At 37.2% G+C, this 13,116-nt stretch overlaps 1 protein-coding gene across 1 annotated transcript in view; it reads right to left on the reverse strand.

Moving 5' to 3' along the window:
* olfm2a (olfactomedin 2a) overlaps window positions 1–13,116 on the reverse strand; it is a 110,537-nt gene that overhangs the window by 73,672 nt on the left and 23,749 nt on the right. The gene's annotated exons all lie outside the window — the stretch shown is intronic.

Here is a 13,116-nt window from a genome sequence, read left to right on the forward strand (position 1 = left end):
AGAGTAGCAGGCAGACTGCATCAATGTGCTCGTTTTACACGACAGACTTCAATTCTTTACGCGTAAATGATAATGCTGACATATAAACCGCTTCCATTTTAAAAGAGAAAATATAATGTGAATAGATTAACGTTACTTATGTTAGCTGTTAACACAAACCCATCTAAAACAGCGTGTCGCTGAGTGCGTCTGTCCTTGTTGTGGATGTCAAATAAAACCATGTCATGATCAACAAACGTCTTTTCTTATTTTTTTGTTTCAGTATTTATTTATTGACCCTTAGTTTTGTTTATGGTTTCTGAATGTTATTTATTTATAAAAGCACTTATGTTATTCATGACTAAGTATCGTATTAAAGGGAATTCTTATTTTTGTCATTAGTTAAGTGAGACAAAAGTAGTTAATTCACGGCATTTAAACAACTTTCTATGGTAAAATGATTTCTTCTTTGCTTTCCCCCGCCTGTCCTGGTATCCTGGCACACAGCAGCTGTCCACCATGTTGAAATAGTAAGGTTTGGTTTTAGTAACAGTCTCAGGGCCGGTGGTCCGCACACGCACATCACGCACTGCGCGTAGGGCACCAAGTGCTTGGGGGGGCACCAAAAAATCTGGGTCGTGAAAAAAATCATCACAATAGGCTACTACTAAATAACAAATAAAGTATTTCTAAAAGCATGTTAATATACAAAAGCAATACAAAAGTAATATAGGCCTAGACCAAATTAGTCGAGAAAAAGGTGAATCTCTGTGCCAGTCTCCCTCTGGTGCTAACTCCAAAAAATCAGCTTATTAAAATAACCAGTTTTCCCCGTTTACATGCAAACCAGTAAACGGACAACGCAAGTAAACCGCGTTTACATGACTATTTATAAACCGGGTTATTTCCTTGAAGTGCCATCAAAAATAATAATGTCCGTATATCTGACTCTGAGTTTTTTTAAATGTTATGTCAGTTGTGATGTTAAATAAAGCGTGCGCCGTGTCAGCGGGAGATTCACGGCTCATATTATCCCATATGCAGTTATGCAGCGTTTTGACTGAACCTCTTCTAGGCTAACGTTACTTCTGCTGCATGAGAAAAGAGAACACCTTTACAATTTTCTGGGTCTTAAACGAGTCTGCCTTTGTGATATGTTCTTACTGAATGCAAAACGCTAGCTCGCTCTGTCTGGATGCATTTAAATCTGCTCTAAGTTTGCGTTTTTGTTACCTATCACACAAGCGCACTTCAATAAGCCAACAGAAAGCAGGTTAATGTGTTTACATGCAGCGCGAAATCGAGGTAAGAGGCAAAAAACTACCTGTTCCGACCGGTTTGTGCTTACGCCGTTTATGACATTACTCCGATAAAAGAAAGCGGGTTACCGCGTTTACATGACCATGTTCTTTGTCGGCTTATTGGACATAATCGGCTTAAGAATGTGCATGTAAACGCACCCAATGTCAAATTTGGCAGTAGCCGCAATGCAAAACATCCGGGGCTTTTAGCACCTGCATGGTGAGTCTTTTATTTTAACGGGGTCCAGGGAAATTGTGAAGCTTGGGCTGTTAAAGATGCAGTTTGTTTGAGAAGGAAAGGAAGGCCAATCGTTGGGGTCCTCTTCATCGTTATATTTGAATGACAAATAAAGCTAATTTTCCCCGTACGTTACGTCACGTGTGCATATAGCTATCAGTCTAAAGTTTAGAAAAACCCTGCAACTGAACGTGATGTGATTTTGCCAAATTAGACGGCTTAGAAAAATATTTTTCGTTGTTGTACTATGGCATGCAGTTATTCTCAATAGGTTCGGTTTGCTTAAGCTGGGCATACACTGTGCGATTTCTATGGGTTTTCAGCAAGGTTACCTTCTCACACTGTACGAGTAGATCGCATGCGATGTAAAGCCAAAGCTCACGATTGATGTGCTCTCACTGTGCGGTCCGACCGTCGAGCTCGTCTTGACAGTTCACACTGTACGGGTGAAAAATGCGCAAAAAAACCCTGTGGCGACGATAGAACGTGGTGTATTATAGAGAGGTAAATGCATCAGCTATTGATATTAAGAGGATTTAGAATTTATGTATAAAATTATTATTATTATAAGAGTAGGCCTAGTTTTATTATTAAATTGATATTACATAAATTTGCCCCCTCCCCCCAACAATAATGCATAATCGACACACTGCATAATAAAATAATAAATAGATTACTCCTCACTATTTAAAAACATTTAGCCCGATTAAACAAGGAATTATAGGTCTAATTATATGATTATAATGTCAGAACACTGCAATAATAATATCCGTCTCAATGAAAAGTAAGAGCAGAATTATCTAAAAACAACTAGTTTAACACAAAATGGGCCTACTTCTCTTATTTTTTTCTCACAATATGGACCAAATAGAAATATTAAGAAAATAAATAAGAAAGAAAATAAGGCAATAGGCTACGTAATCGGTATGTTGAATTACATTTATCTCTGGTTGTCTGAGAATATGCGCCGAAAGCTTGTCAGATTTTACTTTCACTTTCTGTAGTGAATAATTGACTGGGTTTGAGACTGCGTTTAAACTGCGCATTGCGTGATATCCACTGATTCGCGTTCATGAAGAAAAAGAAAACATTGCAACATGACATTGTGTCAAGATGGACAAGGTTAAATATTAATTAATATTTAAAAAATAAAAATAAAATGTGAAAGTAAAACAAGTAAATGAATGATCAACTAGCTAAATGAATAAGATGCACTGGATATATAAAACACAAACTGGAGTCACAACAGTTTACTTAATTTCTGCTATTTGATAGCTGCCTACATAATTAAAGATCTCCCTCTTTTTGTTTTCTTCCTTAATGCTTTTAAAAATTAAATGGTTGAACTTCTGCTTTCGCGCAGGCGCAGTGAGGGGAAATAGGGCAATCAGTTCGTAGCTTTGCTTCAACTGTGCGATAACCTCACGAGGGCGAGCAGAATTTCTGACATGCCAGAAATTCATCCGACCATCCGATTCCCGATCGTGAGAGGTTTGTCGCCTCTCGTTTCCCTCTGTACACTGCACGAACACCTCACGACAAACGACGCACGATATACCTGAAAATCGGCCCGACCCAAAAAAAGAGTCGCACGAGTCAGAATTCGGCTCAAAATCGGACGAAAATCGCACAGTGCATGCCCGGCTTTAGGGCACTGAAATGGCTAGCGCCTGCCCTGACCAGTCTGGTTTTGTTGTTATTGTTCGTCGACTATAGATACCAATGCTAGAGCTGCTCTATCGAGCCCCTGATTGCCTGCCAAAATGACTGAGTTTAGATTGTGTGATGACAACCTCCGGTGCTCTATAGATCCTCCTAAATATTACACACTGCACCTTTAAGTGATTGAGGAATCACATCATTGCATCACCTGAACCAAACTTGTCTTTTTTTCAAAGTTAAATGATCTGATATTTTGACATCCACTAATTCATGCTTATATTCTAAAACTATGGCTGAAACGACTACTAGCATTGTTGGTCACCAGATTAAATTATATATTGAATGTTGGATCACAGGATTTGGGGATTTTGAAACCATACCAAGTTTCTTAACTAACTTAACCTGCAAAAAGTCCCTAAAAAAAAAAAAAAAAAAAAAAACATTCAACAGTGAAGTTTTATACTACTGTGTGCATTAACCAGTCCGATCCAGCATGGGAACTCATGCTAATCTAAGCTGGTCTTTTTTTCTGCAGGATTGTAAGCAGCAATTTCAGATTTCTCAAATTCCAGGCAAATACTTCTGTAGCTTTTCATTCTATTCAGTGTATTAGCAGTGCACTTAGGTGAAGAGCCATGGCCCATAACAATGAGATCCTGGCTTTGCTTCCATAGCATGCTATCACATTGCTAATCCACTCAGAATAGCACTGGGAATGTGAAATGAGTCCACTCCAAAGACAAATTTCTCATTATTAATATGTTACACTTCATTCCATTTTTCCTCATTAAAAGACGCCTGTTTGCAAACCCTCTCAGAGTTGTATGGTAATTTGAAGCATCAAGTAAACTAGAAGCACTAGCACTAGCAACGTTAACTATAGTCTAATGATCAAGCTCACTCAAACCTGCATGGGGTTTGCTTCTCTGAATCTCTGAGATGATTATGAAGTGCAGTATCTGTTCAGTGCTTTATGAGAAGTATGAGAAATGGTGAGGTTTTACTGAATATATTTTCAAAATGCCTGTATGAATTACTGGAAAACACATTATTATAGTGCTCAATTAAAGGGATAATTCACAAGAAAATAAACAACTTTTTTCATTTACAGCTAACTAGTTATTATTTGCTACACTCATGGGGTTACATTTACATATTCTTTTCAATTATTTGAAATGACTGTCTGTTGATGAATGTCCTGGCCATTCTTTTCCATACAATAAAAGCAAAGTGAACTTCAACCAAAAAACTAAAACTAAAGCTAAAACTATTAACTTTATGTTGCAACACTTTATTTTGATTGTGCACTTTATACATTCTACTATTTCTAAGTAACTTTGCAACTGCATGTCAACTAAATTTCCTCAGAGTCAATCAATCAATCAACTTTATTTATATTGCGCTTTTACAATCACGATTGTGTCAAAGCAGCTTCACAGTGTCAAACAGGATAATATTGCGACAAAATTAGATTTGGCTGTACAGTCGTTCTGGAGTAAACAGTAATGTTATCAGCTTATTTTAATTTATCATATAGCAACAATGTTGGCAGATCAGTATTTAAGTTTATAGAATTAAATAAGACCTAATTCATACATTTTATTTGTATAATAAGTTGAATAACTTTAATCATATTTTTAGTGTCCCCAACTGAGCAAGCCAAGCCAAAGGCGACAGTGGCAAGGAACCAAAACTCCATCAGGGCGTCTCCATCAAAACTCCATCAGAGTGAAAGTATACAGTATACAGTCTTCTTAAATGTGCACTATGTAGCATTTTTGCAGTAAAATATCCAAAAACATCTAGGCCAGTGTTATATTTTGTTCAGTTGAGTTCTTATAATATCCCAAATATTTACAACTATTTGTAAATTGTGAGAAAATTGCTATTTTAACCAAGGAGCCGGGACGTCTGAGGGAGTCGCCTGTCAACTGCGTCATATCTGCGTTCTACTCGGCAGAAACATTTTACTCTTAGCGGTGTGAACAAGTGTCACAGCAGCCGCTGAGCGAACGCACAAAGTAACGTCATAAAATAATTTTAAACACACTTAAATGCATCTAATATGATAAACAGAGCTGTGTTACCTCATACTTATGACAGGAAAAGCAAAAATGGTGCCGGAGCCTGTGTCCCGTCATAATAAAAGTCAAACTGCTCACAAGCCGCATGTTCAGCAACAATCGCTCCAGTGGCCTTGCTCAGCTCCATAACAATCTGTCCTACTCTGCTTCATACTATAGTAACGTTAATAATCACATCCATGAACATGATTTCTGCCTGAGTCCTAGCACGATTTTTTACCACAGGCTGTGAGGTGACGACCACATGTCCCAAGATTCTGCGCTTGGCATCATCAAGCTACACCTTTGTTTTGAATAGGAACCCTCTGGCGGACGGAAAAATTACATAGTGCACTTTTAATACCTGTTAACACTGTTTTGATGGACCGCAACAGACATTTTACTAACTATAAGTAACTTAAAGGGGTCATGAAATGGAAAAATCTAATTTTCATATAAGAGGTCATTGTACTATAAAAATATCCTGTAAGTTTCAGAACTAAAAACCTCGTTGTTAGCCCAAAAGAAGCATTTATTGAAACTAAGATCAGAATACGTCTCGTCTCGGATTAATTTTTAAACAAGTCACAGTTTCACCGCAGGCTTTTCAGAGACTGAAAATAAAAGATGATGAAGTGCCGAATGTATTGGGTCACTCGTGTCGCCAAAAGTCCCCAGCCCTCCGTTGAAAATGAATGGGATCATGTTGCTTTGTCGCGGTGTGAATGGGGTTTGAGGAGGGGAAGATTTTCATTTAATACCAACATATCCCTCGACGCAAAGCTATTATGGTCTGAATGTACCACTTCTATGATATTTTTATGGTATTTTTTGTCATTTCGGCAGCACAAGTGTCCATTTGTTTGCAGTATATGGAAAAGAGCACTATAAGCCTTGCGCATTTCTCTGAGAGAAAGCCTAACAGGTTTGACTGTTCCTATAGCTACAACTAAAAAAACAGACATTTATAGTCCCCGCACATGAAACTAGCATTTCAACAGGACAACGGCAACAAACTTGGATCTCTGACTACGTCTTCCTAATGCTATAGACGGAAGACAAGCTAAAGAAATAAAGATAGGCAGAAGATCCGATCTGTCACTCATTTTTAATAAAGCTTTCTAGAGAGCTAGAGGACCAGCAAAGGTATCAGCCCAACTGCAACCATCGATTCCCAGGCGATCCTAACGAGAAAAATGTCAGGCTGCGAGGAGCTCTCTGTCTCTGTTCCTGTCAAGCTCCTGCTTCTCCTTTCTCCTCTCCCACGGCTGCATGAGGCAGATTGCAGGGGAGAGGTGTGGAGCGAGAGAGGAGAATTCTGAGAGCGTCTGAGTGGCTGGGGGGGCCTCCTCCTGCGGCAGACATATTCGCCTCCCCCCAGTCTGGCAGAGTGCTGACATATCTGTCCTTGCTTTGCTACAAGCTCAGAATTAAGATGGCAGCATGTGAGGCAGGGAGAAGTATCCCAGATCGGGCATGCTGCATGTGCTGGCGGTTTCCAGCATCTTGTGCAATTTTGCAAGAATTCCTCTGTGTTTTTCTCGTCCATGATATAGTGTAATGGCTCGGATGCTGTCATTCTTTAAATCTAATCTTTCCCTTTGTCTCTCTGTGTCAGTATTTTCTCTCCTCCACTGCTCTTCTTGCACCTCTGGATCGCCGTGAAGCCAAATCGCTCAAAGCGCGTCGCAATCAGCTGGAGACAAAGCCCCGAAGCTCAATCTCAAAGAAATGTCACATGCATCATAGTCACCTCATTCATCAAATCAGAGGATCCCTATCATACTCGATTTCGCTCTCTATCTCTCCCCCATGGGCGTTTTCTTTGGGAGGCAACTTCAACTTCAAATATTGTTTGTCATCATATCATAATACTTTTAAGTGTGACTTGGTTCAAATAGGTTGTTAAAATAACTATAAAATAGATTTCATAAAAATAAAAGTAGACTATATTGGAGAATTGGTTCATTGTTGATAGTTTAAGCTAGAGATACTGTATGCCTGAACAGTGACTTTAGACAAATAATTGAATCTACTAAAGATTCGCACGGGATTAGTATTATCTAGGGACCTCTGTGATTTAGAAATGACTCCCCCACATCTGAGTTTTGTGTGGCGCATTCGCACTGGATAAGCAAAGCCTGTGATTTTACTCGAATTTACTGACTTCTCCCGGATATGATGTCAAGACTTTGTTATAGATATAGCTTAATGAAATCATAAACAGGCATCGATATCGTTTTGATTATTTTATAGTAATAAATAAACATAATTTCGTTCAGTTAGCGAACAGACGCCATGAACTTGAGCTCAGGCCAGCGGCAGGAGTCAGATTTCATTTATCACGAGTGAGAAGCTGACAATATACGGCTGAAGATTCAGTTTCAAAACTAAATGTAAAAGCGCCTATTTAAACAAGATTGTCATTGTACTGTAGCTACTGTTCTGTTATGTTTTTCATTAAGAACAGATGTTAATATTAAACACACCATTCAATCAGTTTACTCCCAAATTGATACTGATTCTAAAGTGAAAGTATAATCCGTGTGGGCGCGACTGCACGGGAATTCATAACGGTGCGCATTATGAATGCAGACTTTATGACAGAAAAAGATATAAATGCTCACAGGAAGAAAAAAAAACTTGAAGACCCACCTAATTCTGGCCAAATCACAGAGATGTTGATTCGCACGGGACTAATATTATCACAGGAGGTTTAGCGAAATATTGTAGGTAGGCCTAATTTGTGGGGGAATTTTTACTTTACAAATTATAGACATGGCTGATTCGCATCGGGATTAAGATCACAGACATTCTCTGCAATTATTACAAATCACCAGAGGTCCCTAGATAATACTAGTCCCGTGCGTATGGGGCATTCAACCTCTAGTCTAGATAAGCATAATGAAAAAATATTTTCATCTAAATTACATAGTAATGGTCTGTAATTTCACAAATGAAAATTTGCACGTGATCTGAAATTCAAATCTGATGTCTTTAATTGTGCACGAGGGTTGCCAGGTCTGTGTGACAAAACCAGCCCAAAGGCCAATCAAAAATAACCCAAAACCATTTCAGTCAACCTATCCAAATACAATACTTTCACTGATTTAGCAAGTTTTGTGACTATAAAAAAAAAAAAAAAAAAAAAGGCAAATTTTTTTGAGCAAGCAGGGAACGGCCACTTAAAGGTAAAATAAATCACCCTACAACCTCTGTCTAAGATCAGAGAACTGGCAATTTTGTGTTTGTGAGCTCACAACTTGGCCGATGCAAGTCTATGTGCGACATCAGGTCTCTAATGAATGATTAACTGAAAGTATGGGATACCCAGAATTATCAAATAAATACATAACTGATATTTCTGATTAGCACCATTTAAATGCAATTATCATTTGAAATTGGGGTCAAATTAAGCATGGGCCTAAAGTAAATGAGAAGACCTACACGCTTCTTATACCTTTGCATACGCCATTGTGACGGGTGAATGGTGGTGTCACGGTTCATGAATACATCGTCTCACCTTTTCTGTGTGTGTGGTTGTGTTGGAGGTGTGGTTACTGATTGCTGATCACTCCAATCACTTCCACCTGCTGCACTCATTATCAGGGCTATTTATATGTGTGTCTCACTCAACTCTGTTGTCAGATTGTTGCAGTTTGGCCGGAGGTCCCTGGCTGTCCATGTTCCTGGATTCCGCCGGTTTGAATTGCCCATTGCATCCCTGCGTCCCTGTGCTGGGTGGCTGTGTCGTCGATGTTCCCTGCCTGCAAGCGAGACCTGAACTATTCTCCTGTTACTCACACATACTGTATTTTCTGTGAACGCTGTGAACCTGAGAAGTATTAAATTACTATTTGAACTCGTTATTGGATCTTTTGCCTTTTTTCCTGTCACCAGACGTAACAGGTGGTCCTTACAACAGCCAACTTTTAATAAATTATATAAAGACTTGTTTTGGTCACGAATCAGTTGAGGGAGTGATTCAAATGACTCTCACACCATAAATGACAAGTTGCCACCTACTAATCTGAATGAATCATTTTGGTGAACGTATTCAAAAAATTTGTATTACATAAATTTTACCAATGAAAATATGGATTATACAAGGCCAAATTGCTATGTACAATCTATTAAATGATGTATTCAAATGGTTCAAAACCCTGACTCATACCCTGATTCTAGCCAAATGCAGATACTTTTGTTACCGAAACGGATACCGATTGAAACAAATTACACATGGGCTAAGGTAAACCTCTGCCTTTTACCTAAAACTAAGTGCATTACATTACACTGTCGTTGCTTCCCTCTTAGTACGGTGTTGCCGAAGACACATTCTCTTGTTATTGTTCAGCCATTGTGGTGCATATTGATTTAATGATATAATTCTAATTAAACTCAATATGTAAGGAGTGCCAGTGCTATTCAGCAGGAGAAAATCAAAGTGACAGAATGATAGTGGTCTAATTATTGCTCTGTTCTTTACAAGGATGTTTAAGATAATAACCCCGGAGGCAATTTCTTTAAAATTCCCTCCATTACTTTTCTCTCTCTCGCTTGCTTTTCCCTCATTTTTTCTTGTGTTCCTTCAGCAGGATTATGGATTCAGCACATCTCTTCCACTGCTAACCGAAATGAATTTCATTCCAACATTATGTGTAAAACAGAACAAAATAATAGTGTGTGAAGAGAGAAGCAGAAATAAGAGCTTGTGTTGTAATTTAAGGATGTATTGCTATAAATTGGTTTAACAGGCTTCTAAAATATGTCAAATTCAGGCACTTGGACTTAATTCAACTGGATTATTTACACTATGGCTTTAAAATCTACAGCATATCAAGATCTTAAGTTAGCCATTGCTCACTGTGCAATTGTAGATTTAGTCTACATAAAGGTTAGAGTCATCATGCTCATATTCTATGATGTCAGAATATGATTCTAATACTGCTCCATTGGGCTGTGATTATGGGGCATGTTTCAACCGAACAAGTAGGAAAATGCCTCTGCACTCAATTGGATAGAACTTCAACCAATCAGAGCAATGAGTAAGTGACGAGCGATGCATAGTTGTCAACAGAACTCAACTGCACACACGCTGGAAGAAGTAGAAGAGTTCAGTGGTGTAAATGATCTTTGCCGGTGTTGTAAAAATTATTTAAGGATGCACGTACCAACCAACACGATCATCATTTTTGAAAGAAATGGTAAAGGTGATTACGTTGCGATAACTGTTCATCATTGTCTATCCATTGTCCTGACAATTTGAACCTCAAATGGGGCTATGTTCGGCTGGCATACATAAAGGCGTCATTAAAATGTAATTATTATCATGCTTTATATCATCTGTAATTTCATTGTGCAAGTGCAATCTATCAGTGTTCGTGGCGCTCATGGCTCATGAACATGAATCGAAGCGGAGAAGAGAGGGATCTTTGAAACCGATATTATTTATAACTGATATTATTAAACAGAGCATATTTTAAAAGCTTTTGTAAAACTGTTTCAAATGCTTTGGTCAGACTGTTTTCTCTCACATCAAAATCACTAACGGGGGATGAGTTGGAACTGAACAGGCCGTAAGTGTAAGTGATTATAAATGCATTAAAAGCAGAGGGTAAAATCATGGCGATCTTTAAGAAACTTTTAGTTATAACTTTTTAGTTATTATTGAATTAATTTAAGGACAGACACAATTTGTTCAGTAAACCACTGTTTAATATATATATATATATATATATATATATATATATATATATATATATATATATATATATATATATATATATATATATATATATATATATATATATATATAAAATAAATTATTACACCCATAATATTTATCAAATAATCCTGAAAAATATAGTTTTCTTAAAAATGTTAAGCATCAAAACTGTTTTCAACATTGATAATAATCAGAATTGTTTACAGAGCAGCAAATTAGCATATTACAATGTTTTTGAAGGATCATGTGACACTAAAAAACTAGTAATGATGCTGAAAATTGAACTTTGCCATCACAGGAATTCATTATATGTTTACTGTATTTTTAATAAATAAATGCAGCCTTGGTTAGAAACTTTCAAAAACATGCAGGGTGGGGGACTTGACAATATTATTCACTTTAAAAGGGGGGCCCAGCAGAAAAAGCTGGGGAACCACTGCTCTAACCCCTCCTACACTGAGGCTACTGTGCTCTGATTGGTCAGTCGGCCCAGTCTTTTGTGATTGGTCGACTGCTTACAGTGCGTGCCAGAAACTAAATTTCCATTAGCATAATCTGAATGTCAGCTCTGGAGGATTACACATTGATACACAGTGATACGAACAGTAACAATGGTATTGGTTTTTGCACTGAAGTTTGTGCAAAGTGGATTTGCAGCACTGAAAACAGCGTATTCTCAACATTTCAACAACTCCGCTACAACTACAGTGTTTGAGGGTCTAAGTAGATGCTGTTAGCGGGAAATGAAATGAAGACCACAGGCTGGCATTATGCAAATGTCTTTACATTAGGTTTGTAACTGGAAGTAATGCTGGAATTCATTTCATAACTTTATTTTGAAGTTAAAACTTTGCAGACCTTTTACATTGACATTATTATATTACACTATATAATAATGGTAATATCCAAAAAGCATTACGGGGCATATTAAAATTCAGCCAAATATTCACTCACTGTGATAATAAATAACTAAAATGAGTTTTGTTACAGATTTCTATATCTACATATTATAAGGCCATTAGACACGGCTGGTCAGAATCTGACTGCTTGCAGGAAGAATTGGTTCTTGAGTCTGCTTGTTCTGGTCTAAATACTTCTTAATGTCGGGTTGCTATTCTGGGCGTCCATCTATTAGTCGTATCTATAAGTTTAGATTTGACTTGATCTGGAATGTATGCATCTGAAATTATTATTGTGAGTTTAATGTGCTTTTTTGTGTTTTCCTTGGGTTGTTTAGTCTCATCTGGATACTGCGCACATTTTGTGAAAGTGCTTTGTAAAGTACTTTTGCATGAAAGTGTCTGCTAAGAACATAAAGTAACACATTTCCGAGAGTGACTTATAAAACAGACTTCATTGCTTTAATACAGTGATATCCCTGTGGCAACAGTTCACTTAAAGGTCACCAAGTAGTCACAGATAACTAATATACAGACTAACCAAAAATGTAACTATTACAGGCTTTCAGTCTAACTGGTTTGAAGAGCGCAGTTTTCTTTTCTGTGTTGATTAATTTCCTCTCTATATGTCATTGTGTTTAATATGTTTGACAACATAAGGTTTGTATGGCTGAATAAAATAATGAACCACCATTTACCTCTACTTCAGTCTTGGTTAGAGAAAAAGCAAACAATAGATTTGTTTTATTGTTCAATAGATTCATATATAGGGATCACGTTTATTCATTCTTCTTTTGTTATTGTCTAAACTTCTATTACAACCTTAAATTCAAGTTGTCCACCATAATGGACAAATGTAATAATAATAAAAGAAATAAATACAAATAAATATATACAAATTACAATGTTTTGATGTTTTAATAATTCATGTATCAGATGGTTCAATAAGCAGCGCATTAGCATTTAGATGGCCTTTTCCATTTTGATTTAAAGTTGCTTATGATAGTGTCATTCTATTAAAAAAATGATATCTGACATAGCAATGCAGCAAGATGTATAGGGTTGGAGGTGTTGAAGTTTATTTCATTTATTCTCATAAAGAGTATGAAGATGTGCAACTGAAAAGAAATTATGCAACCGCAACTTTCTAAAACAATATTTGGTGAACACTTAATTTGATGAAAGAATCGTATCTTACATATTCCTTCCAGACTGAAGGACAAACATTTCTTGAGGACATTAAAAAGTC

Source organism: Pseudorasbora parva, chromosome 2 (genome assembly GCF_024679245.1).
Source record: "Pseudorasbora parva isolate DD20220531a chromosome 2, ASM2467924v1, whole genome shotgun sequence".
Classification (NCBI taxonomy): domain Eukaryota; kingdom Metazoa; phylum Chordata; class Actinopteri; order Cypriniformes; family Gobionidae; genus Pseudorasbora; species Pseudorasbora parva.